Source organism: Macaca thibetana, chromosome 14 (assembly GCF_024542745.1).
Source record: "Macaca thibetana thibetana isolate TM-01 chromosome 14, ASM2454274v1, whole genome shotgun sequence".
Taxonomy (NCBI): domain Eukaryota; kingdom Metazoa; phylum Chordata; class Mammalia; order Primates; family Cercopithecidae; genus Macaca; species Macaca thibetana.
The window spans coordinates 94,440,422-94,465,487 of record NC_065591.1 but is presented as its reverse complement, the minus strand read 5'-3'; the positions used below and the strand labels follow the sequence as shown (position 1 = coordinate 94,465,487).

At 39.3% G+C, this 25,066-nt stretch overlaps 1 long non-coding RNA gene across 1 annotated transcript in view; it reads right to left on the bottom strand.

The window, feature by feature from the left end:
• Positions 1–11,981: 11,981 nt before the first annotated feature.
• Positions 11,982–25,066, bottom strand: part of LOC126936013 (uncharacterized) — a 33,158-nt gene continuing 20,073 nt past the window's right edge. The window contains exons 2-3 of the long non-coding RNA XR_007719368.1: positions 16,743–16,827; positions 11,982–12,273 (exon numbers count right to left, since the gene is read on the bottom strand). This is a non-coding gene — a long non-coding RNA (uncharacterized LOC126936013). The remainder of the gene's footprint in view (positions 12,274–16,742; positions 16,828–25,066) is intronic.

The window sequence follows — 25,066 nt, the reverse complement described above, 5'->3', positions numbered from 1 at the left end:
TTTTATGTCAGCCCTAGAAAACTGATCAAGGTGTGAAGCCAACATAAACTCAATCTTGTACGATAAGAGTTCAGAAAGTCCATCTCTCGTGTCCATTTTCTGAGATAGCTAATTTAAAATATATTGCAAACACAAAGGATGAAATCCAAGACAGAAGATGTGAGATATGGAAATTATGGAAAAGGAATCTCTGAATGATAGCTGTGCTCCGGGCTAGAAAGTAACCAGTCCAAATTACGACAGTAAGTCAATGAGACCTAAAAAAAAAAAAAAAAAAAAAAAAGATGGTTTTTAAGAAAAGATGAAATAGCTACTAAACAACATATGAAATGAGAAGTAAAAATCTGTAAAATATATAGGACGTGGTGAAGGGACATAAACTTCATCTCCCAGTGGAGAAAAATGAGATATTCAAGGGAAAATGGGGAATTATAATAAAAATCATGATCCAAATATAAGGCAACAAACTCAAATGTGACAGGAGTAATTCTCAAAGAGTAGTCAGAGTAATTACTCCAAGAGGAATCAGAGAAGTGGGAGAAAGGAGAGCGCATTTGAAATGAAGGGAAAATTCTTCTGTGAGAGGCAGGGGGTCGTGTCGGAACCAGAGAGACGAAATGTGGTTGTAGCTCACTGCTTAGCTCTGAGCTGAATAATGTTGACATGGTGATTTATTTAAATGCTCTTAATTGGTTGTTCGATATTCAAAATCAACACACGGATAAAACTCAGGCAATTTAATGATGGATACAGAATGAAAAAGTCATATCAAGCATGACAATGTAGCAATATGGGAAGTTGGGAGGTGAAGGGAAGGGAGAGATGCGGAGAATGTCAGAGGCTTTGAGAGCCTCCTATTACAGGGTGGGGAACTGAGAGGTGCTCCTGAAACTGATGGAACAAGAAGCAAAGATTTACATCAATCATGTAAAGTTACAAGCAAAACCAATAATGATACAACTCTCAAAATTGGGAGAGAATGGAAGGACAGCAGAGAGTAGTACAAGTGAGCAAATGCTCTGAATAGAGAACACCTAAAACCGATAAAGAAATAATGACATAGGCCAGGTGTGGTGGCCGACGACTGCAATCCCAAAGCTTTGGGAGGCCAAAGTGGGAGAATCACTTGAGCTGGGGACTCACTTTCAAGTTGTCAGTCCCCTTCTCTGACAGTCTTCCTTCTCTAATAAGTACCCCTGACCTATTGCAGGCCTTCATGCCAACTGTGTACTATCCCAACTGCTGTCACAGCTATCTGGAGCAGGGGCAGACACCTGACCCAAGCAGGACCAACATGGCAACCTGGTGAAATCGCATCTCTACATAAAATTTAAAAAATTAGGCCGGGCGCGGTGGCTCACGCCTGTAATCCCAGCACTTTGGGAGGCCGAGACGGGCGGATCACGAGGTCAGGAGATCGAGACCATCCTGACTAACACGGTGAAACCCCGTCTCTACTAAAAATACAAAAATTAGCCGGGCGCGGTGGCGGGCGCCTGTAGTCCCAGCTACTCGGGAGGCTGAGGCAGGAGAATGGCGGGAACCCGGGAAGGCGGAGCTTGCAGTGAGTGGAGATCACGCCACTGCACTCCAGTCTGGGCGACAGAGCGAGACTCCGTCTCAAAAAAAAAAAAAAAAAAAAAAAAAATTACAGCCAGGCGTGGTGGCTCACACCTGTAATCCCAGCACTTTGGGAGGCCAAGGCGGGCAGATCACTTGAGGTCAGGAGTTCAAGACCACCCTGGCCCACACGGCAAAACCCCTTCTCTACTAAAAATACAAAAATTGGGGCCGGGTGCTGTGGCTCACGCCTGTAATCTCAGCACTTTGGGAAGCCAAGGCAGGCAGATCATGAGGTCAGGAGTTTGAGAGCAGCCTGGCTAATATGATGAAACCCTGTCTCTACTAAAAATACAAAAAAAAATTGTCAGGCGTGGTGGCAGGCGTCTGTAATTCCAGCTACTCAGGAGGCTGAGGCAGGAGAATCGCTTGAATCCAGGAAACGGAAGTTGCAGTGAGCCAAGACTGTGCCACTACACTCCGGCCTAGGCAACAGAGCAAGACTCTGTCTCAAAAAAAAATACAAAAATTAGCTGGTCATGGTGGCAGGTGTCTGTAATCCCACCTACTCAGTAGGCCAAGGCAGGACAATCACTTGAACCTGGGAGTTGGAGGTTGCAGTGAGCCAAGATTGCACCACTGCACTCCAGCCTGGGCTACAGAGCAAGAACCTGTCTCAAAAACCAAACAAACAAACTAGCTAGCTAGATAGATAAATAGACGATAGATAGATAGATAGATAGATAGATAGATAGATAGATAGATAGATAGATAGATAGATAGATAGATAGATAATAATTAGCCTGGCATGGTGGCATGCACTGTAGTCCCATCTACTTGGGTGGCTGAGGTGGATCACCTGAGCCCAGGCCGTCAAGGAGGCCACAGTGAGCCGTCATCCCACCAGAGCACTCTAGCCTGGGTGACAGGATGAGATCCTGTCTTAAAAAAAAGAAAGAGAAAGAAAAGAAATAGTGATGTAAGCATATTATTCAATAATATGGAGCTAACTATTTTTAGACAACTAAAAAAAAAAAAAAAAATATTACTTCTGGTCGGGGGAAGGAAAAAAGAGAAGTTGCTTTTCCTACTGGGAACACTTTTCCCTCTGGGTTTTATTTTCTAATTTATATAAAAGTATTGTTTTTATTAAAAATTAAATAAATGCAATGTATGTCCACAGGGAAAATTTTTGAAAATAAAAATGCATATAAAGAGGAAAAATAAAATAATTTAAAATCAAACAGAAATAATTACTGTTGACATTTTGAGATATTTTATTTATAAAAAATGTGAGGAAATAGAAAGAGGAAGGCAAGAGTGTTGCTCATATGATATAATTACAGGTGTGCTAACGAGAGACTTTGATATCCAATGCTTCCTCCACTTCTAAGCAAATGCCTGAAAATTTCTTCCACAGTTGCAAACACATTTTCAGGAAAGAAAAAAAAAAAGGAAAGAAGTAATGTATAAACACAAATTTATACCAAGAAGAAAATAACTGATACTGATCCTCTCCTGAGGCCACAAGAATGGGATGAAATGATGATTCTCTGAATGAGGAAGAAAAGACAGAAAGATCTCACATGGAAAAGACCAAGACAAATATCTAATTTATGCATTTTCTCAAGGCTGAATTTAAAATGATACTTTGGGGATGCTAAAATTATAAAGTAGTCTTTCTGGATTGCTGTTTCAGGAGACTAAATCAACTTTGATGTGCCAGGAGATTAAATCTTTTCTGATTTCCATATATTTCTCCTTTTATCATTGCCTAGCTAAACTGTCCTCACTCTCTCAAAACCCACTTTTATCCTGTGGTTAATCTGTGAATCTAGGATGCTGGAGAACTGGATGAATTTCCACAATTATTCAGCACGTTGCCAATTTCACAGATTGTAAAACACACATTTGTACATATTTACACTGCTAAAATAAGATGGCATCTTACAATAGCTGCTGGCAGTTCTCCTGAAGAGGATTTGGGTTTGTTTATGCCAAACATATGGGGCCCTATCAATGTGAGATCACTTGATATTAAATCATTTGCTTGAGATTGTTTAGGCCACACTGTTTGCATGAATTCAGTCAGCAAACCTGTAGGAGTGCCTGCTTAACATTCATACATTGAGGCAGTATGGTGTTTTTCCCTCCAGTACTACAACTTAAATAGTCATGTGTCCTTGCTGGGTTTATTTTTGTTGTTGTTGTCGTTGTTTTTAAACACAGTCTTCCTCTGTTGCCCAGACTGGACTGCAGTGGTGTGATCTCGACTCAGGGCAACCTCCGCCTCCCGGGCTCAAGCAATTCTCCTGTCTTGGCCTCCTGAGTAGCTAGGATTACAGGCATGCACCACCATGCCCGGCTGATTTTTGTATTTTTAGTAGAGATGGGGCTTTGCCATGTTGGCCAGGCTGGGCCTTGCTGTATTTAGTAGAGATGGGGTTTTGCCATGTTGGCCAGGCTGGACCTTGCTGTATTTTTGGTGTGGCAGATTTATTTCTCATTTATCTTTGTACCACAAGATCAGTCATTGGTGCCTGAGCTCCATCTCAGTGTTTCCTGTTAGACTCTACTTCTTTAACATCTCTTCTTTTTTAATGGTACACAAAGAAATGGTTCATCCTACAGTAGATGACATTTTATTTCTCAGAAATGTGCTAATTGGAATACCAAGTTTAGATGAAATACATGAAAAGACACCAAAGTTTATATAATAATCTTTTCTTATTTTAAATGCCAATTCTCCAGAACTGTTGGGTGCCTGTCAGTCTTTTAAGAACAAACATAAATAACTCACTTTCAAGTCATCAGCCCCCTTCTCTGACAGTCTTTCTTCTCTGACGAGTATCCTGACCTATAGCAGGCCTTCATGCCAACTGTATACTATCCCAACTCCTGCCACAGCTGTTGGGAGCAGGGGCAGACACCTGACCCAGGCAGGACCAACCAGGTGCTTTCTCCACAGGGGATTGTGGAATTCCATTCACTTACTCATTCAATGTGTACTGATGGTTTCCCATTGTCTTAGTCTGTTTTGTGTTGCTATACAGAAATACCTGAGGTTGGCCAATTTATAAAGAAAAGAGATTTTGGCCAAGCCAGGCACGGTGGCTCATGCTTGTAATCCCAGCACTTTGGAAGGCCGAGGTGGGCAAATCACTTAAGGTCCGGAGTTCAAGATCAAGGTTTGGCCAACATGGCGAAACCTTGTCTCTACTGAAAACATAAAAATTAGCCAAGTGTGGTGACGCACACCTGTAATCCCAGCTACTTGGGAGATTAAAGCAGGAGAATCACTTGAACCTGGGAGGCAGGGGTTGCAGTGAGCCGAGATAGTGCCATTGCACTCTAGCCTGGGTGACAGAGCAATTCTCCCTCTCAAAAAAAAAAAAAGGTATATTTATCCCACAGTTGTGCAGGCTGTACAAAAAGCATGGCGCCAGCATCTGGTTGGCTTCTGGTGAGGGTTTTTGTGCTAAGTCGTAACACGATGGAGAAGGTCAAACAGGAAGCAGGCGTGTGTGAAGCAGGGCCCAAAACTAAGGGACATCGTGGCTTTATAACAACCTACTCTCAAGGGAACTAATCTGTTCTCCTGTGAACCAATCCAGTCTCCCAAGAACAACAACTCACTCACTACTGCAAGAACAGCACCAAGCCATTCACAAGGGATCTGCCTCCATCACCCAAACATCTTCCACCAGGCCCCACCTCCTGACACCACCACACTGGGGGTTAAATTTCAACATGAGATTTAATGGGGACAAACAACCCATATCCAAACCATAGCAATCATTTCCCAGGCCCTGTTATAACCTGAAAGACACCATCCTGAACAGAGCAAGCCCTTGTATGCACATAGACCCCACAACCTAACCACAGTGAATAGAGAGGCCTAGAGACTGGGAGCTCTGAGCTGAGTCTCGTTTATGGTGAGATCCCACAGGAAAGATCCATATATTTCAAATAAGCTGCTGAAGATCCCAGAAATACTGTAAAACTTTTCTTTCCCACACCCTGGTTGTTCAATGGCTTCTTTAGGATTTCATAAAGCATTCTAATCTTCTTCCAAGAAATTATTTTTTGGCCATGCTAGCACAAAAACAAATGAACCTAACTATAAAGGGAAAAAAGAGAATGTAGTAGTCTTCCTCTCCTTTTTGGTGTTATTCACCCTTTTTGCCATGAAACTTTCCAGAAAGAATAGAGTCCAACAATGCAGAATGAAGACCAGAGCAAAGGTGACGGAAGTGGTATAAACAAATAAGTTAATTATTTTTTTCTCCTGGTGCCAACCTAGTGTGAAGCTAATCAGGGCTGTTCTCAACGTTGTTGTTGTTTGTTGTTGTTGTTGTTAATGTAAAAATAATTATATGAAACAGAAAAAGTATTGAACTGTGTCTGAAGTTCTGTTTTGATCCTAATTATGCTCTAACCAGTAGGGAGGCCTTGGGCTTTCTTTTCTCAGCTACAGATCATCATTTATTTTAATTCCCTTACTTTATAAAGCGAGGCTTATGATCCTTCTAGTTCTAAAATTTAATGATCACCTAATAAGATAATATTTACTAGTAATCTTTTATGATTTTAGAATCCTCTACATGTCAAAATATTTGGTTTCACCCTTGAGTAAATTTACGAATGCTATCAATTCTATTATGAAAAACAAGGATGTGAAGGAAAATGTGTATTATCAGAATCATTCATTGGGGCTCTACAAGGGAAACAACCTAGCTTACAGAGTTTAAAACTGATATAAAAAGAGCCGCTTCTCTTCACCTAGCTACTTCTGGAGCACCTCTCAGTCTATATATCTTGACGTCCAGAATACCTTCACTGATCTCACACTCACCTAAACCTGCTTAGATGCTCCTCTTAAGAGCTGCCTCCGTAACTAACACTTTACCCCTCACATTTATCACTTACCTCACTGAATTAACAATCTTCTGTTTAATTAAGGAGTCCACTCTAGATTGTCAGCTTCTTAATGAAATTGGACATATATATGTGTAAAAACAATTATTTCAGAAACTGAATGAAAGCTTCACTAACAGAAACTTCCATTAAGGTTATATTCAAATTATTAAATCATTCAAGTCACTCCCAAAATACAGAAAGTTGAGTTATCTACAGTACATAACTAGATCAATGCCCAAGAAATTAAGGAAAAAGAGAACTTTAAAAAGAACCACAGATGAGGATTCTAGGAAGATAGCAGAGTTGGAACTACCAGAAATCTAGCTCCTCACCTAGATGACAATTGCACTGGAAGAATCTGTCTGATGTAACTATATATATGTTAGAACTCTGGAGTCTATGGAAGGCTTCCATCTTCCAGGGGACAGCTTAGACGGTATGTGGTGAATTTTGGTGAATTTCAGCTCTTAATACAGTAGCGGCTACCCATCCCCCACTCTAAGCCCAGTGGCAGGCAATTGTGCACCTGTTCCTGGAGCAGCTTTATATAATACAACTTTCACACAATTTTGAAAGCCAGGGTGGACGAACAGGACCCTGTCCTGCAATTATTAGGTATTTGTGCTCTGATCTCCAGATTGCTGCTTCTGATCACAGAAGTACACAAAAAGAGATTATGGCCATTGTTTTTTCATCTCTCTCACTGTTACAAGCTCTCCCCGTCTGACTGAAATAACTTCCAGGGAATTTAAATGGCCAGCACCTTTTCCCCCTTCATTTTTCTCTTTTTCCCCTTTTGGGATCAGACACTGAAGACACAACCTTAAAAGGCAACTGCATATACAAGGGAAATTAGAAAGCCACCATGCATGCTCGAGGGTAGGCTCAGGCTCAGAAAAGACCTGAGAAGACCTTAAATGTACACTTCAAGCTGATCCTTGGTGCAGAGACCACCTATAAGAATGAAATAAAAAAAAAAAAAAGGGAAGGCAAAACCTAGGGATGGGAGAGAATCTGACTTCTAGAGTTACCATATTATTAGCTTCAAATGTTCAGTGTTCAACAGCAATAAAAAAGTCACAGTGCATATGAAGTATAGCCCACTTAAAGATAAATAAAAAGTTAAGTATTGCACATTTAAAGATAAATAAAATAAACCAACAGAAACTGTCCCTGAAAGTGATATGATAGTAGATCTATCAGACAAAATCTTTAAAGCAACTGTTTTAAAGATACTCAAAGAACAAAAAGAAGACTTAGAAAAAGTCAGGAATATAACATATGAACAAAATTAAAATATTAATAAAGAGATAGAATACCTGAAAATAAACCAAAAAGAAATGCTGGAGCTAAAAAGTGCGATAACTAAAATAATTAAGTCACTAAAAGTATTCAAAGACAGATCTGAGTGGGAAGAAGAAAGAATCAGTGAACTTTGAGATAGAACAACCAAATTTATAAAAGTTGAAAAACAGAAAGAAAAATTGAAGAAAAGGGAATGGAGTCTAAGAGACTTGTGAGATACCATCACACAAACCAACATGCATTGTGGGAATCCTAGAAGATAAAGAGAAGGAGGAGAGAGAATATTTGAAGAATTAATAACTGAAGACTTTCTAAATTTGTTGAAAGACATGACTGTAAACATTCAAGAAGCTTAATAAACTCCAAATAAAATGAACCAAAAGAGATACACACCAAGACACATTATAATCAAACTGTTGAAAGGCAAAGACAAAGAGAGAATTTTAAAAACAGCAAGAGATAAATGATGTGTCACATATGAGATCCTCAGTAAGATCATCAGCAGATCTCTCATTGGAAACGCTGGAGGCCAGAAGTATTCAAAGTGCTAAAGGAAAAAATAAGTCAGCCAGGAATTATATATCTGGCAAAAATGTCCTTCAAAAGTAAGGGAGAAATTAAGATATTATCAGATAAACAAAAACAGTCGGAGTTTGTTACCACTAGACTGACCCTACAAGAAATGCTAAAGGGAATCCTGCAGGTTGAAATGAAAGAACCACAGACGGTAACTTGAAGTCGTATGGTGAAATAAAGATCTTAATAAACGTAAATAGAGGAGCAATTATAAAAGATAGTGTTATTGTAATGATGGTATGTAATTCTACTTTTTGTTTCTACATGTTTTAAGAGACACATTTTTAAAAAAAAAATTCCTAATCTAAAAGCTAGTATTATTTTAACTTTTGTTTGTAACTCCACATTTTGTTTTCTACATGATTTAAGAAAGTAATGCATTAAAAATTATTTCTGTGTTTGGACATACAATGTATAAAGATGTAATTTTGTGACATCAACAACTGAAAATGGTGGCGGTGTTAAAGGAGCAGAGGGTGTTAAAGGGGCAGAGTTTGTTTATGTTATTAAAATTAAACTGGTATAAATTCAAATGAGAATGTTCTAACTTTATAATGTTAAATGTAATTTCAACAGTATTCAAAAAAAGATAAAATAATATACACAAAAGAAAATGAGAGAAGAATTGAAACATTTTATTACAACAAATCAATTAAACACAAAAGAAGAAAATAATGCAGGAAATTTGTGCATCAAAAAACACTCTCAACAGAATAAAAAGGCAACCCAAAGAATGGGAGAAAATATTTGCAAATTATATATATGATAAGGAATTAATATAGAAAATATATAGAGACCTCCTAAAATTCGACAACAAAAAACATTGAGTTAAAAATGGGCAAAGAACTTAAATAGAAGTTTCTACAAAGAATATATACTAATGATCGATAAGTACGTTAAAACATGCTCAGCATCACTAATCATTAGAGAAACGCAAATCAAAACTACAACAAAATACTGCCTCACATCCCCTAAGATGGCTTCTACTTTTAAAAGCTGAGAATAAGTGTTGGCGAATATATGAAGAAATTGAAACCTCTATGCACTCTTCGAGGGAAAATTGTATAGCAGCTATGGAAAACAGTACAGTGGTTCTCCAAGAAATAAAAGCAGAATTATCATATGATCCAGCAATTCCACTTCTGGGAGTGTACGCAAAAGAATTGAAAGCAGGATTTCAAAGACACAGTTGTACACTCACATTCATAGCAGCATTATTCCCAGGAGCTAAAATGTGGAGGCACCCAAGTGTCCACTGACAGATGAACAGATAAACAAAAGGTGGTGTATGTTAGCCATAAAAAAGGAAGAAACTTCTGGATAAAACCTGAGGACATTATGGTCAGTGAAATAAGCCAGTTACAAAAAGACAAACACTGCATGACTCCACTTACATGAGGTACTTAGAGATGGAAAGTAGAATGATAGTTTCCAGGGCCTTTGGGGGAAAGGTCAATAGGGAATTATTGTTTAATGGGCAGAGAGCTTCAGTTTTGCAAGAAGGAAAGTGTTCTGGAGATTGATGGTGGTGATGGTTGTACAACCATACGAATGTACTTAATACCACTGAACTGTACACTTAAAAATGATTACGACAGTAAATTTTATGTTATGTGTATTTTTCCCCAAAAAAAGAGAAAACATTTGCAATGAAAAAAGATCGTAAGTTAAAATTCAATTTGTAAAATACTATGAATTGAATTACCAGTTGTATTTTCAGTATAATTTAAACATATAAACATATGTTTAGGTGTGGAACGATAAAGAACAAAATAGTATTCATGATCATATCCAGGTTTTCCTTATATGTATTTTTATAATGGACATGAATTTATTTTGTAATAATAACACCATAAAATATTTTTCAAAAGCACATAAAAAATAATCACCACAAAGTTTCTTCAGGCAAAAAGTTTCTTTAATAAGGAAGAGAAAGTTAGAAACAGGATATCTCATCTGAAAAATGAAGTGTGACTGTTAGGAAGAAACAATAACACAAGTTACCATGGAATAAAAGTGTCTCTTTAAAATTTTTGTTTGTATTAAAAAGGAATCAGCTATTTATCATTGCAGAGTTAATAATTTCGTGAAGAAATTATAGCTATTCCAGTTTTACTTTTATTAGGCTGAAAGAAATCATTTTTAATAACACATCACAGTTGTAGAACTCCTTTTCTTCAACTTCATGTCTTCTGGAATGTTCTTGACAATAATTAAACTATATTTAACCACACATGGCAACGCACATTATGTGACTATAGATGAACAAACTAAGCCATTGCTAGGGCTTGAATGTTTGTTCCTTCCCAAACTCATGTTGAAACTTAAGTGTCATTCAAACAGTATTAAGAGGTGGAACCTTTAAGAAGTGACACAGCTGTAGGGGCTCTGCCCTCCTGAGTGGATTAATGCCATTATTGCAGGAGTGAGTTTGTTATCATGGGAATTGGTTCCTTATAAAAAGACAAGTTTAGCCCCCTTTCTCTCTCTCTCTCTCTCTCTCTCTCTCTCTCCTCTCTCTCTCTCCCTCTTGCTTTCCACCATAGAATGATACAGCAAGAAAGCCCTCACCAGATGCCAGCCGCTTGATTTTGAACTTCCCATCCTCCAGACTCTGCAGATGTAAATTTTTGTTCTTTATATATTACCCAGTCTGTGGTATTTTGTTATAGCCGCACAAAACAGACTAAGACAGCCACTGAAAAGGCCAACTAATTTTCTCCTGGTGTTTACATAGGATGGCATAGGCTACTAGATGCCTACTCAAACATTCATTCTCCGCTTTTTTTTTGTTTTTTGTTTTTTGGTTTTTTTTAGCTAAGAACATTTCCATTGTAAATCAAAAACCATTTCTCAAACTTTCTTAACAACAAGTATACAGAAATGTGATGTGGGATATCTAGGGAAGCTTAAAGGGTCTCTGTTGGTCTTATGCTTTTCTGCTTTTCTTACATTTTGCAGCCTGAAAAGCTAGCTGGAGAGGAGCTCAAACAAGATTGCATTTTATTTCTCTTTTATCTAACAGTCTAACAGTGCACAGACCTGGGCAGGTGCGGGAGCTTTCCTCAGTATGAGGCTCCCAAGTTTGCTCTGCTCGTCTCTGATTTCCAGCCAGCAGTCAGAAATATAGAGAGAAATGAAATTCTATGTTTTAAGCCACTGCATATCTATATCCCCTTGTCAAGAAGCTTAGCTCATTCTCTACTGATATTAGTCCTCAAAGGACTGCATGGAGCAGGGCCACTGCTGGTATGAAACTCCAGCACAGAGCTCTTCTGTAAAAAATGAAATGAACTATCTTTTCTTTAAATCATTATGTTCTGGGGTCTGTAGCCTATTCTAAAAAATGCATATAGCAAATAGATCGGGCACACCTATCTTGCACCAGCAGGAAGAAGGCTATAAAATCTAAACAGCCTTCTACAAGAACGTATTTCTAACACTGGCAAAAAGTAGAGAATAATGAGTAAAGGACAATAGACAAAGAATTGCTCACAGAAAATGGAACAAGTTCTAACCAAGAATGTATTCCATTGCCAGGGCAAGAGTCTGTTTTTCTCCCCGTTAGAATTTCACCATTGTTACAAACCATTGACTCCTGCACATTTCCCATTTCCCAATTTTCCATTTGTGAAAGAGATTTTATTGCAGACACACCATTCTACAACATCATTAAGTATTGGATGCAGGCGTGCGAGGCAAAAGCCACCCTGTCACTTGACAGAGAGGACAGCACATCACCCAGAGATCCTGGACTTGGGGACGGATGTGGCCCCCAGACAGGACTTTGGGTTGTTGGTATGTGGTGATTATACTCCATTACTGAGACAAAAGGTGAACCTGGCTACATGGAGGGCCAAAGGAGTGGGCTGTGATGGATCACTATTTTCTCCAGTATCCATTCTCCCCTTCCTTTCAAAAATAGAATCACCAAGTTTTAGCTAAATACATGGCCAAGAGCTGCAGACCAGAATTCCCCAGCCTCACTAGTCTGTTCCTCCAACCAAGTCCAGGCCAACAGAATGTAAGCAGACGTGAGGTGTGCAACTCTTGTGTTGCCTCTGTAAAAATGAAGCATTGGCTGGGTGCAGTGGCTCATGTCTATAATCCCAGCACTTTGGGAGGCCGAGGCAGGTGGATCACCTGAGGTCAGGAGTTTGAGACCAGACTAACCAACATGGCAAAACCCCATCTCTACTAAAAATACAAAAATTAGCCAGGCATGGGGGCAGGCTCCTGTAATCCCAGCTACTTGGGAGGCTGAGGCAGGAGAATGGCTTGAACCCAGGAGGCAGCGGTTGCAGTGAGCCAAGATGACGCTATTGCACTACAGCCCACCAGCCTAGGCAACAAGAATGAAACTCCGTCTCAAAAAAAAAAAAAAAAAAAAGCATCGTCCCCAGGACATTCTCATTCATCCTTCCCAGCCCCTGGAAAATGACAGCTACTGGATATGGGGATAAAAAGAAGCTGAAGACATAGGCTGAGCACCAACTAGGAAAGCCTTACTTAAGTTGAAATTTTAATTTACAGCCAATAGTTCAGGTACACAGTCTGGTACCAAACTGTAAAGGAATGAGAAACAATAAGGATAATGTACTACCTCTGTAATCTGTCTCTGTCCTTTCCATTTTAAAATTCTGAGATAATTTTTTCCTCTTTTTGTTATGAACATAGCCTTTCTTTTGTAAAATGATGATAATAACAGGCCATAGATTATTTTTGATGTTCTTGCTTTACAAAATAAGCGTCAGCACCCCAGTTTTTAAAAAATGATATTAATCCATGAAATCCAAAAATCTAGAAACCATCACAATAGGATACAGTGACAAGGAAGGCTTTAGGTACAGAACTTGCAAGATCAAATGTATTCTCTAGGAAGTCAACTAAAACATCAGTCTAGTGAGTTATGAATTCTCCTATCCATAATCCTCAGAAAATGGTAGGAGAGCAGTGCTAGCAGACAAGACTATAAAAACTATTTACTAAGATAGCAGAGTACCATTAAAGAGAAATTCCTCCTTTTGTGTGATTTTCTTCACTATTATTTACAAGTCTGTTTACAACATATTTTTAGAAGATGTAATTAATATTCAGATATTTCATCAACAATGAAGTCCTTACAGATAAATCCAGGGAATTACAATTTGTTCTGAGAACCACACAAGGAATGTGATTTCACTATTATTCTTAGTCATTCAACAAGCATTCATTAAGCCAGAAACTTGGGGAATGAAGAAGGATACAAAGATGAAAAACACACAGACCCTGCCTTCAAGAATCTCAAAGTCTGATGAATAACATGGGCTACATAAAGAATAACTATAACACATTTTGGCTGGGTGCAATGGCTCACACCTGTAATTGCCGCACTTTGGGAGCCAAGTGCCGCATTTTGGGAGCCATTTGTGGTCAGGAGTTCGAGACCAGCCTGGCCAATGTGGCAAAACCCCAACTCTACTAAAAATACAAAAATTAGCCAGGCGTGATGGGGCACACCTGTAATCGCAGATACTTGGGAGGCTGAGGCAGGAGAATTGCTTGAACCCTGGAGGCAGAAGTTGCAGTGAGCTGAGATTGCACCACCACTGCACTCCAGCCTGGGTGACAGAAAAAGACTCCATCTCTAAATAAATAAATAAATAAATAAACCATTATACATTTTCAGAGTTATAACAGATGATATACAATGTGAGAGGGAGAAAGTCCTAACATTGGGATTCTCTAAGTTGTTTTAATCAGTTTCTAAGCTACATTCTATCAATTCTAGCATGCTGCACACAGGTCCAAAACTCCAGTTTGATCATAAAGTGTTTGGGATGAGCAGAATCTTTCTAACAGGCTTGAGGACCTCCCCACCACCACCACCACAGCCTGGAAAAACTTTATTTTCTTGTGAGAGAGCCTAAGACTCTTCTTGCCTAATCCTTCTTCCTTCAGATTCTAGACCTGCATCAGAGTCTGAAAGCTCTCCCTACCTAGTCCACTCCTTACCCCTTTATCCTCCACAGGTGTTTCCCCAAAAACCTCTTGTACGTCGAATTCCCTCTTGGTATCAGCTTTTGGAGAACTTGAATTAATACAAGGAGTGTCCAGTTATCTAACATTGCATAAAAAGAACCCTAAACCGTAGCTCAAAACAGCAATCATTTTATTATATCTCATGACTTTGTAGGCCAGGAATTCAGGCAAGGCTGCCTTGGGTGATCCTTTTGTTCTATCGGCCGATGGGCTGGTTGGGAGGGACTGGGATGGCTTCAGTCACACGTCTGCTGCGTTACTGTAGATAACTGGAAATCTGGGCTCAGCTGGGACTGTCAACCATATTGCCTGCTCATGGCATCTCCTCCACCATGGAGGCTGTATGACTTTTAAGATCTAGCCATACAAGTCAATAGCCTTACTTCTGCCATACTCCACTGATAAAAGTAATCACAAACACAACCAGAGTTAAAACGAGGCAATACACACCTCCTCCTTGAAACCGGGAATGCCAAAGAATTTGCTGTTATGTTTCTAAATCGCCACATGAGGGCACCCTTTCTCTTATGAAACCACTAAGTTCCATCAACTTCAGGAGACTCATTCAAACCAGAAGAGATGTGTTAATTCTAACCAAAAGTACACTTGCTACAACAAAAAAGTGCTGCATGGATCAGCAAAGATAAGTTCTAGTTTATACCTTCGTTTATCATTACAGCTCACCTGTCAATGCCGCAATCAACAAAAAAGGAATTCAGATCTAGTGCTTTACACTCCAAATGACGTGAATCTAAAGACCATGACCCTGGTGACGGCAGTAGTTTCTTTGATGGTAAAATCTGTATTTCCTACAAGTATAGAAGGCTGTCATGCAACGTGAACCCTGGCCACTGACTCACTGATCATTCTTGGTGTGTGGAATTGTTACTCCTTTGGTTACTAGCAAGCATGCAGAGGAGAGTAAATTGCACCTGAACCTAACCTCCGACTAAGGGGCTGCTGTGACCTACTGTTGCCTTTTGGAACTTTAATTGGGGAGGTAAAAAACATGGAGTTATGATTACCAAAGGATAATGAGTTAAACTTCAAAGGAATAACACAGTCTTATATCCCTGTCATCTTTTGCTGAGGCATCTTCATAAAGATTAAGCACGTTTGGACCATGCAGCAGTGACTTTCCTTGGTTACAAAGCAAGACTGGATTCGCCATCCTAGTCATTGATAATGGTGAATGTCGAGTTTGTTTTGTGAGCATGTGTATGTGCTAAACATTCACTTGAAAGATACCTTGAGAACTACGTTGGCATAATACGAATGCATTCGACAGGTTTTTTTTGTCTTGCCTCTCAAATTCGCAACTTTACCTAGCCCTGAATAAAACCAAGCAACTACAGTATATAGAAAAATTTAGGAACCCTAAATAATGGATTGAAATTCTATTCAAACTTAACATCTAATCGTAATTTTTTAGTTATCAGTAACTAGACCATGTCATTCAGGGATCAATCTACCTCAAAGTAAATAGATTAAAATCTCTTAATCTAAGAAATCATTCAGTTATATAAAAAAAAAAAATGCGATTAACCTAGCACTTTTTTTCAAGGTTTTCCTCGTCTACCATAATTTTGATATGAAAGTGGAGTTCTTGGCAGAAAAAGCAGAGTCTATGTCTGAATCATTCAGAGTTAGAAACAATGGTTAGCACAGTTTAGCATATAAAAGTTGTCCAACAAATACTTGTTGAAGCCAGGCACTGTGGCTCATGCCTGTAATTCCAGCACTTTGGTCAAGGTGGGTGGATCAGTTAAGACCAGGAGTTCAAGATCAGCCTGGCCAACATAGCGAAACCGCGTCTCTACTAAAAATACAAAAAGATTAGCCAGGCGTGGTGATGCCCACCTGTGGTCCCATGTACTTGGGAGGCTGAGGCAGGATAATTGCTTGAACCTGAAAGGTGGAGGTTGCAGTGAGCCAGGATCATGACAGTGCACTCCAGCCTGGGTGACAGAGTGAGACTCTGCCTCAAAAAATAAATAAGTGAAATAAAATAAAATATTTGTTGAATGATTGGTTGAATGAATGAATGGATGAGTGGTATTTATTTGTGTTAACTTACTCAATTAGGATTTTCATTTACGCATCTTCCAGAAGGTAGTGGTATAAATTAAAAATAATAGGTAAGATAGAGGCTAATTTAAATTTGAAATAGCTATATGGTTTCTATTCGGCTTGTTAACGATTAATACTTAGATGTTAATTATAATTTACTTAGGACAGATTTCCTTTGAACTTCACTTCTTACGTGTCCATATCAGACAATTAGGTCTTTTTAGCTAAACCCTGATATTCTGGTTCTCTTAATAACCATTACATCACCAACAATGATTAAAAGGTATTACCTTAATTACTTTCAGGCAAGGAATTTATCTACTTTGTTCAGCAGCAAGAAGGTCACGTGACACAGAGTAAGCACCCATTAAATATCTGTTGAATGAGGCAATTAATTATTAAACTCCATTTCTCAGTGTGAGTACATGACGAAGAATGTGCAGTCATCCCCAATCCACCCTTCATACCCACATTCTGATCATTACAGCAACCCTGAAAAGTAGGTATTATTTTATTCATTTCATAAATTAAGAAATTCCCACAGTTGGGATGTAATAGCACTTGGATTTGAAGCTATATTTGTATGTTCCCAAAGTCTTTTTAATTGCCTCTCCAGGCGCGGTGGCTCACGACTATAATCCCAACACTTTGGGAAGCCAAGGCGGGTGGATCACCTGAGGTCAGGAGTTTGAGACCAGCCTGACCAACATGGTGAAACCCCATCTTTACTAAAAAAGAAAAAAATACAAAAATAAATTAGCCTAAAAAATTAGGTGGTGGCAGGTGCCTGTAATCCCAGCTACTCAGGAGGCTGAGGCAGGAGAATCACTTGAACCCAGGAGGCAGAGGTTACAGTGAGCCAAGCCTGTGCCACTGCACTCCACCCTGGGCAACAGAGCCAGACTCCGTCCCAAAAAAATATAAAATAATAACAATAATAATTGCCTCTCCAATAAGATAATCTTAAGGACATATACATATAGAAAACAAAAACAAACAACAATTATTGGATATCTGACTTTGTATCTGGACTTACTCATTTGCCTCATGACTGTCCCTGTTAGCCATGTTTAGGGACAATCTATTTTCATATAGAATCATCCATCAGGGCCCCGTACTGCCTTTGGCTCCAAATTCTGCCTCTTGGGGTTTTCCTATTAATTGCTGTCAACACAAAGACCACCAGACCACCATTCCCTTATTCAGCCTGGGTTTCCTGTCTTTTCACAAACCAATCATTCAGCCACCAATAAATAACCAGTCCTCGGTTCTTTTTTTTTTTTTTTGAAGTAGAGACGAAAGCACACTTGGCTAGTCCTTGGTTCTTTGAAGAAAGACTATGCTTACCTGAAATAACAACATAGAATTGAGCTCTAGGCAAATTTATCCTTATAACCCAATCACTTTCTCTGATGTGTCCTCAGAGAATGCAAAACATTTGAATACTGGCCTGATGATCATAATTCTTCTCCCTACTCCAAAATCCTAAAGATATTCAATGTTTTATTTTTAGTTGTTGAGACAGGGTCTTGTTCTCTCACCCAGTCTGGAGTGCAGTGCAGGTTCACTGTTGCCTCAACTTCCCAGGCTCAAGTTATCTTCCCACCTCAGCCTCCTGAGTAGCTGGGACCACAGCCACATGCCACCACACCCAACGAATTTTTGTATTTTCTGTAGAGACAGGGTCTTATTATGTTGCCCAGGCTGGTCTTGAACTCCTGGGTTCAAGCAATCCTCTCACCTAGCCTCCCAAAGTGCTAGGCCATGCCTGACCTACATATTTTTTTCTAGCAGTTACAATCTTTCATATTTAAGTCCTTACTTATTTTTATATTTCTCCCTTAGGTAGGGATCTAATTTTTATTTTTCCATAAAAACTAATTTTTTCTCCAAAATAGACCAAATTCTCATGTGCCTGTTTCTGGGTTCTTTCTGTTCCCTGGTCTATTCGTATATTCCCGTACCAGTACCACATTGGCTTACCTACTATGGCTGAGTAATATGTTTGAATATCTGATGGAAAGGGGCTGTCCCCTCTTTTCTTTTCTTACTTTTTTTTTTTTTTTTTTTTTTTTTGATTGTCTTAGGCAGGGGTCAGAGAATTATAGTTCATGGGCCCAACCCTATTCACTAACTATTTTAATAAGTTTTATTAAAACACAACTACTCTCATTTGCTTCTTTTGAACACTGCAACAGCCAAATTGGGTAGTTGCATCCAGCCACCAAAGATTAAAATGTTTAATATCTGGTCTTTTATAGAAAAAGTTGACCAATCCCTGGTCTTAATTTACTCATGGACATGTATACTTTTACATGAATTTCAGAATCATTTTGTAAACATTCCCAGTTCCAAGTTACTGATTGTAAGGAACAGCAACTGATTCTAAATTAATACAGAAATGAATTTTATTGGGAAAGATACCAGAGAGCTCACAAAATCAGAAAGAAGTTTAGAGAAACAGGCCCAGAAAATGGGCAGGAACCATGGGAGGCCTGGCAACAGAGAAGACCACACTGCACCAGGATGCTGCCACAGAGAATGTTCTTCCAAACCACCCCCGCATCACCCTACCACTCACACAAGCTTCAAAGTTCCGGAAAGGAGAATGTTTTGTCCAAGTTAGGATCACATACTCATATCCTAGTCTCCAGAGAGAAAGAAGGTTCTGATTCTTCTCCCGCTTCCACAGAGAGAGGCAGGGCTCTGCCCTCTATCAAGACTTACTCAATGAAGGGTTCGTTCAAAATATGAGAAGGCAGATTCTCCCTAAAGGTGGCTATAATTTTGCTTGGAATTGCCCTAAATTGAGGGAAAATGGTTATCCTTAAATACTGCTGCCTCATTCATGAAGATGATTCTTCTGATTATTAATTCAGGTTTCTTTTTGCCCTTTGGTAGAGTTTCAAAATGTTCTTCTGTGGTGGTCTTGTGAGTTTTTGTCTATTAAGTCCTTGATATTTTACAGGGATTTGTGGTTGTTTTGAACAGTATCTTCTTTTCTATTATCTCAGTAATTTTATTTTTTCTAGTACTGAAAAATGTTACTGACTTTTGTATATGGATCTTGCAATCAAACAAGTTTCTTATTACTTCTAAGAGTTTTGTTGATTTACTTTAATTTTCTGTGTAAATGGCCATAGCAGTCATAACACTCACAAATGACAATTTTATTTTCCTCCAATCCAATCATTATATTTCTTTGTGTTCTATTCTATGTTATTACATTGGCCTGAGCCTCCAGTGTGAGGCAGAACATTATGATAGCCAGTATTCTTGAATTATCCCTAATTTTAAAGCAAACATTTTTCAAGATTTTCCAGGTAAACAGTAAATATCTCTTTATTACATTAAGAAAATCTCTTTCTGTTCCTAGTTTTCTGCTAATTTAAACTGTAAATAAATATAGAACTTTATGGAATGCTTTTTATGCTCTGTTGAAATGTTCTAAGTATTTCTTTCTTTAGTTTCCTAGTATGGGAAATCACATTAATAAATTTTTCAAATGTAGAATTATCTCCTTGCAGTCCTAAGAATTAACTATAACTGGTCATGGTATGCTATATTTTTAAATCATCGTATATTATTTTATTAATTACCAAATTCAGTTACCTAATGCATATTAGTATTCTTGCATTTATGTTCAGAAGTGAGACTGATCTGTAATCTACTTTACTGCAGTGCTCTTATCAAGTTTTGATACTAGGGTTATATTGGCTTCATAAAAGGAATTAGAAGTCTTTTTTTTCTTTTTTTTTTTTTTGGCAGAGTCTCGCTCTGTTGCCCAGGCTGGAGTGCAGCAGCACGATCTCAGCTCATTGAAACCTCTACCTTCTGGGTTCAAGCAATCCTCCTGCCTCAGCCTTCTGAGTAGCTGAGACTACTGGCATGCACCACAATGCCCGGCTAATTTTTGTGTTTTTAATAGAGACAGGATTTTGCCATGTCGGCCAGGCTGGGGAATTTTTAAAAGTTGAAGTGAATTTTTAAAAGTACGAAGATTACAATTTGTTCTTTAAAAAGTTAATAAGAATAAAGAAATAGCCGAGTTGACTGACCACACAGGAAAACTCCAGTTTATACTTATAGTCCTGAGATAACTATTAATAGCAGCCCCTTTCATTCTCAAAATATCACTATTGAGCAATAAATTATCCACTAGAGTAAACCTACAATAACTGACATGGATTTGATGTCACATACTAGCTGTATTACTGTGATAAATTCCCCTGGCCTCTCTTAGCTTCAGGTTTCCCATCAGCAGAATGGAAACTGTGACATTTACCTTCCTGGGTAGTTTGAAGAACAAATGAAATAAAGCAAGTAAACTGACCAATTATTTTTTAAAGTTAGTTAATTTCAGCCATGAGCATCCACAACCCCCAACAGAATTCCAAAGCGTTCTTGACTAGAAGCAGGACAGTTCATATGAGCTCAGACCACCAATGCCCAGCCCCCACCCCCGCCACCTGCAGCCCTATCTACTAGGTAACTGTGGATATTCAGGTTCGATCTATGGACCCTGAGTGCAGGCTCATTGCAGTGCTCCATTCTGAAACTCATGGAAGCCCAAGTTTAAAGACATCACCTTCAACCACTCCTCGGACCCATCATACGTCCTGCCAATTGTCCCATTCATCGAGTCCTTCTGAGGCCTGGGTGTTTCCTTCCACTTGCTGATCTTCCTCTCCACAAATATGTGGCAGGGTGCAGATGCTCACGATTTCAATACAAAATCTTAACTGTTTTTGTTTTTCTTCCCTTTTTTTGATGGACTAGAAAGTGAAATGCAAATATTTTCCCTCACTTTCAATTAGTAATCTCTTCCTTTCCTGGAGTAAAGAGGAACATGTTTTTCAAGTTATGAATTTGATGAACTATAAAAGCATATGGTGAAAGAACAAGAGGGAGAAATATCCACCCAAACTAGAGATTACTTTAGACTTCCTGAAGAGAAGAGATCTGTAGGTCTAGAAGCAAGAAGGACCCATTCTCTGCTTAGGTCATTACTATGGGAAGCAAGACTCCAGGCAGGAGGTACTCAGTTCATCTAGGGAAACAAAGCCCCAGGCAATGGTTGCAGAGCTTTGCCAAATAGCCCAGTGTCCTAAATATGTTACGGAAACTGCCAGATGCTGCCAGACCTGCCAGTACTGTGCAGACACAGACAATGGGCATGTCAGCATTGACTGATGTGGGAGATGACCAATGACTAAGGAAGGCCTCCGGAGCCTTGGCAGAGTAAGGGAGTGTGACTGAGGTGGACTCAAACCTACTGGAGTGATTTACGTTCACCTTCCTACCAGCCTAATGCATGGCAGCTTGGAGTCAAAATTAGGTGGATTCATAGGTCATAAACATTAGGCTTCTCTCACACTTGAGCTTTGAGACTTAGAGTCAAATATAATAATACAGGAGATTCCCAATTCAGGGTGTAGATCTAGTAGTTGAGAGACTATCCCCTGGAGGAAAGATTTCTCTGCTGACCATTCATAGGTCACCCTTCCGGATTTATTTTGGCCACACTCCAACCATGCTTCAGCCTCTCACACCACACTGCTCACCAGCCTCAGCCTTGATTGTCGGCCGCAGAAGCTGGGCCAAGTTTTCAGGGTTGGGCTTCAGTATCTCCTCTCTTGCTCTGTCTTGATCTGGTTCATCTCAAGAACAAGACACTTGTAGGATGCAAGGAATTTCTCCTCTTCAGTTTCACCTTTCAAATGCTCTGGGATGGCTATGTGTACCTTTGTGACTCTCAAATCTGTATCTTCAGCCCTGCCCTCACTACAGAATAGCAACTCGTATGTATGAGAACCTACTGGACATCCCCTTGAGTCTCCTACATAAAAATCAAGAACCAGATACTAAAAACAGAACCTATTAGCTCATGCTACCCTGCCCTTTGATGTCACCATCTCAGTCATTAGAACCACGACCCAGTCGCTTTAATAAAAAACCCAGAGTCACTAATTCCTTTAACATGTTCTTAATTTACTATCTTCTCCAGTCCCATTGCTGCTGAGTTAGTTCAGGGCCTCGTCATCTCCTGTTTGAATTATTACAATAGCCTCCAGTTTTTCCAGTTTCTATATATGCTCCACAAAGCCAAACTGATAATTCTAAAACACAAAGTGACGGTCAGTCCCCTTTTCACACTCTTCAGAGATGTGCTACTACTCTTGTTGCATGTCATACCAATTATGACCCCTGGCCAAATCCAACCTGCAGCCTAATATTGTATAGCCCTCAAGCTAAGAATGGATTTTGTATTTTTAATGCCTGCAACCAAAACAAAACAGGAACATCCAGTGGTGGCCATATCTGGCCTTCAAAGCCTGAATTATTTACTAGCTAGTCTTTCACAGAAAAAGTTTGCTACCCCACTAAAATTTAGATAGCCCCACTCTGGCCCTCCTCTAACCACACTTCCCTCCTCACTCGGGATCAGGAGTCTCTATGGGTCCAAAGGGCTGTTCTTCCCAGAGCCTGTGTCCTCCCCACTTATAGACAACACTCCTGGAACACCCAGCCCAAAAGATCTGAGTTGGCTTCCAGATCCATGAAGCCACCAGGCTGCCAAGGCTCATTCTTAAGCCTTAGAGGAGACCAAAAGGCAGATGTTTTCATGAGGATAGGACATAGGTTAGATACGCAGGCTGGCCTATTCACAGATGTGTGTGAGGATCTTTAAGTTGTAGGAGAGGAAATAGGAAGAAGCCTGTACTTCTGCTCTTGCCCTGAACTCCACAAGTGTTAGGACAAGCCTGCTTAGGATGCAATACTTTAAAATTCCCTTGCCTGGTAACTAAGCTCTTCATGATACAGTACTTGTGGACACTGCACTCAAGACAAGTGTGAACTGGGCTGACTCACCTCACACCATGCTGTTTTATCAGCTCCCATGTACTGGCCTTCCTTTCATTGCCCATTCTCCTAGTGGAATCTTCTCATCTTCAAGACTCAACTCAAGAGTCAACTCCTCCATGAAGCCTTTCCTACTGTCTTGTAACTGAAACGCAGGTTCAGTTGCTCACTGCTTGCAGAGTCCAATGAACAAGAGCAAGGTCTGGTATTTAAAAAGTACCTTTTATTCCAAAGCTAGTTTAGGAGAAGAAATATAGGCTTCCTGTCTTAATGGTATTTCTTTGCTTTTGGAGCAAAAAGTGGGCACTTTAAAAGCCAGGAGAGGAAGTAAGCAGGCAGGGAGGGTCCATGTGATAGCTTGGTACCTTATCTACCAGGCAGTTGAGTTGGCATCTTTATAGGCAGAAATAGGTTGTAAAGGTGGCTGAAAATTCTCCAGGTGGGAGAGCTGGCAAGACTTTGGGTTGTAATTCAACTGTTGTCTCTCAAGACAACTTCCTGGTGGGTGAGAGGTTATAGTTGCATTTCTAAAGAGCTAAGTAGGAAGCAGGGGAAAGGAAGAAAGAGAAAATAAGAGAGAGAAAAAAAAATTAAACTATGTCTTAGAAAAATGGGGTTTCTCGGTTACACTCCTCTCATAATGTCCCATCTTTTATCCTCGTTTAGTCTTAGTAGCCTCAATGACCCTATGAAAATGTCTATCATAGCACCTATGACACTATTATACCTAATTCATTGTGTCTGTTTTCCTCCATTAGGCTAGACTGTCACTGAGGACAAAGACTTGGTCTAATTTGTCTCTGTAATCTAGTCAGTTAGTTGCATAGTTGAGTATACACATAATATATCCTCAATGACTGTTGAAAAAATGCATGAATAAATGAATATGTATGATCAGTAAACCTTACCACAACCTGGGATCCGTTCTTAAAGTACATAAAAACTTATATACCCCAAGTGACCATGGGGTCAAATTTTTATCTGTACTAAATTAGAATCAAACTAGAATCATAGAACTGTAAGGGAACAAAACTTTACTCCTACTCCCTGGGGTTTTTCAGCTGGGTCTGAGAATTAAGTTGACATAAGACAGGTGAACAGAAGAAAAGCATACAAACTTGTTTAATACAAATGTTATGTAGCACAGGAGTCTTCATAAGGAAATGAGCACCCAAAGTCACAGTTAGAGTTAAACACTTATATTCTGAATTTAACAAAAAAAATTAAAAACTTATGAAAATGTGACAAAGTTAAAAGGCTTGATCTAGGGTAGTTGATGGGGTAGAGAAGAAACTAGGAAGATAAGAGTTAGTTTAACAAGGTTTGATTTACAGATTTCCCTCCCTATATTTTGCTTGAACTTCCCTTCCCCAATGATAAGAATAATGTTTCCTTCTGGTATAGGGAAGACACCTTTCACACGGGAATTTCATCATCTACTTTCAAGAGATAGAAAGAAAGAGTGATCTTGCACCTGCTGTTTTTCAAGTACCTTATTTCAAAATAGTCAATATGCCAGAGGAGCATATTTTGAGGCAGCATGTTTTTAACTCCTTTATTTCTCCCATCTGAAACTTCCCTAGAAGTTTCATACATTAAAAGCTGAGCAGGTGGCGGTGGAGAAAAAAATTGGGTTAGTAGCTGAGTGGCAAGAGATGTGCAAAGGGAGAGAAGAACATAGATTACAAATATGAATCATCAGAAAAGAACAAATCTAAGCACATTTCATCATATCCCATTAAGCCAGTCT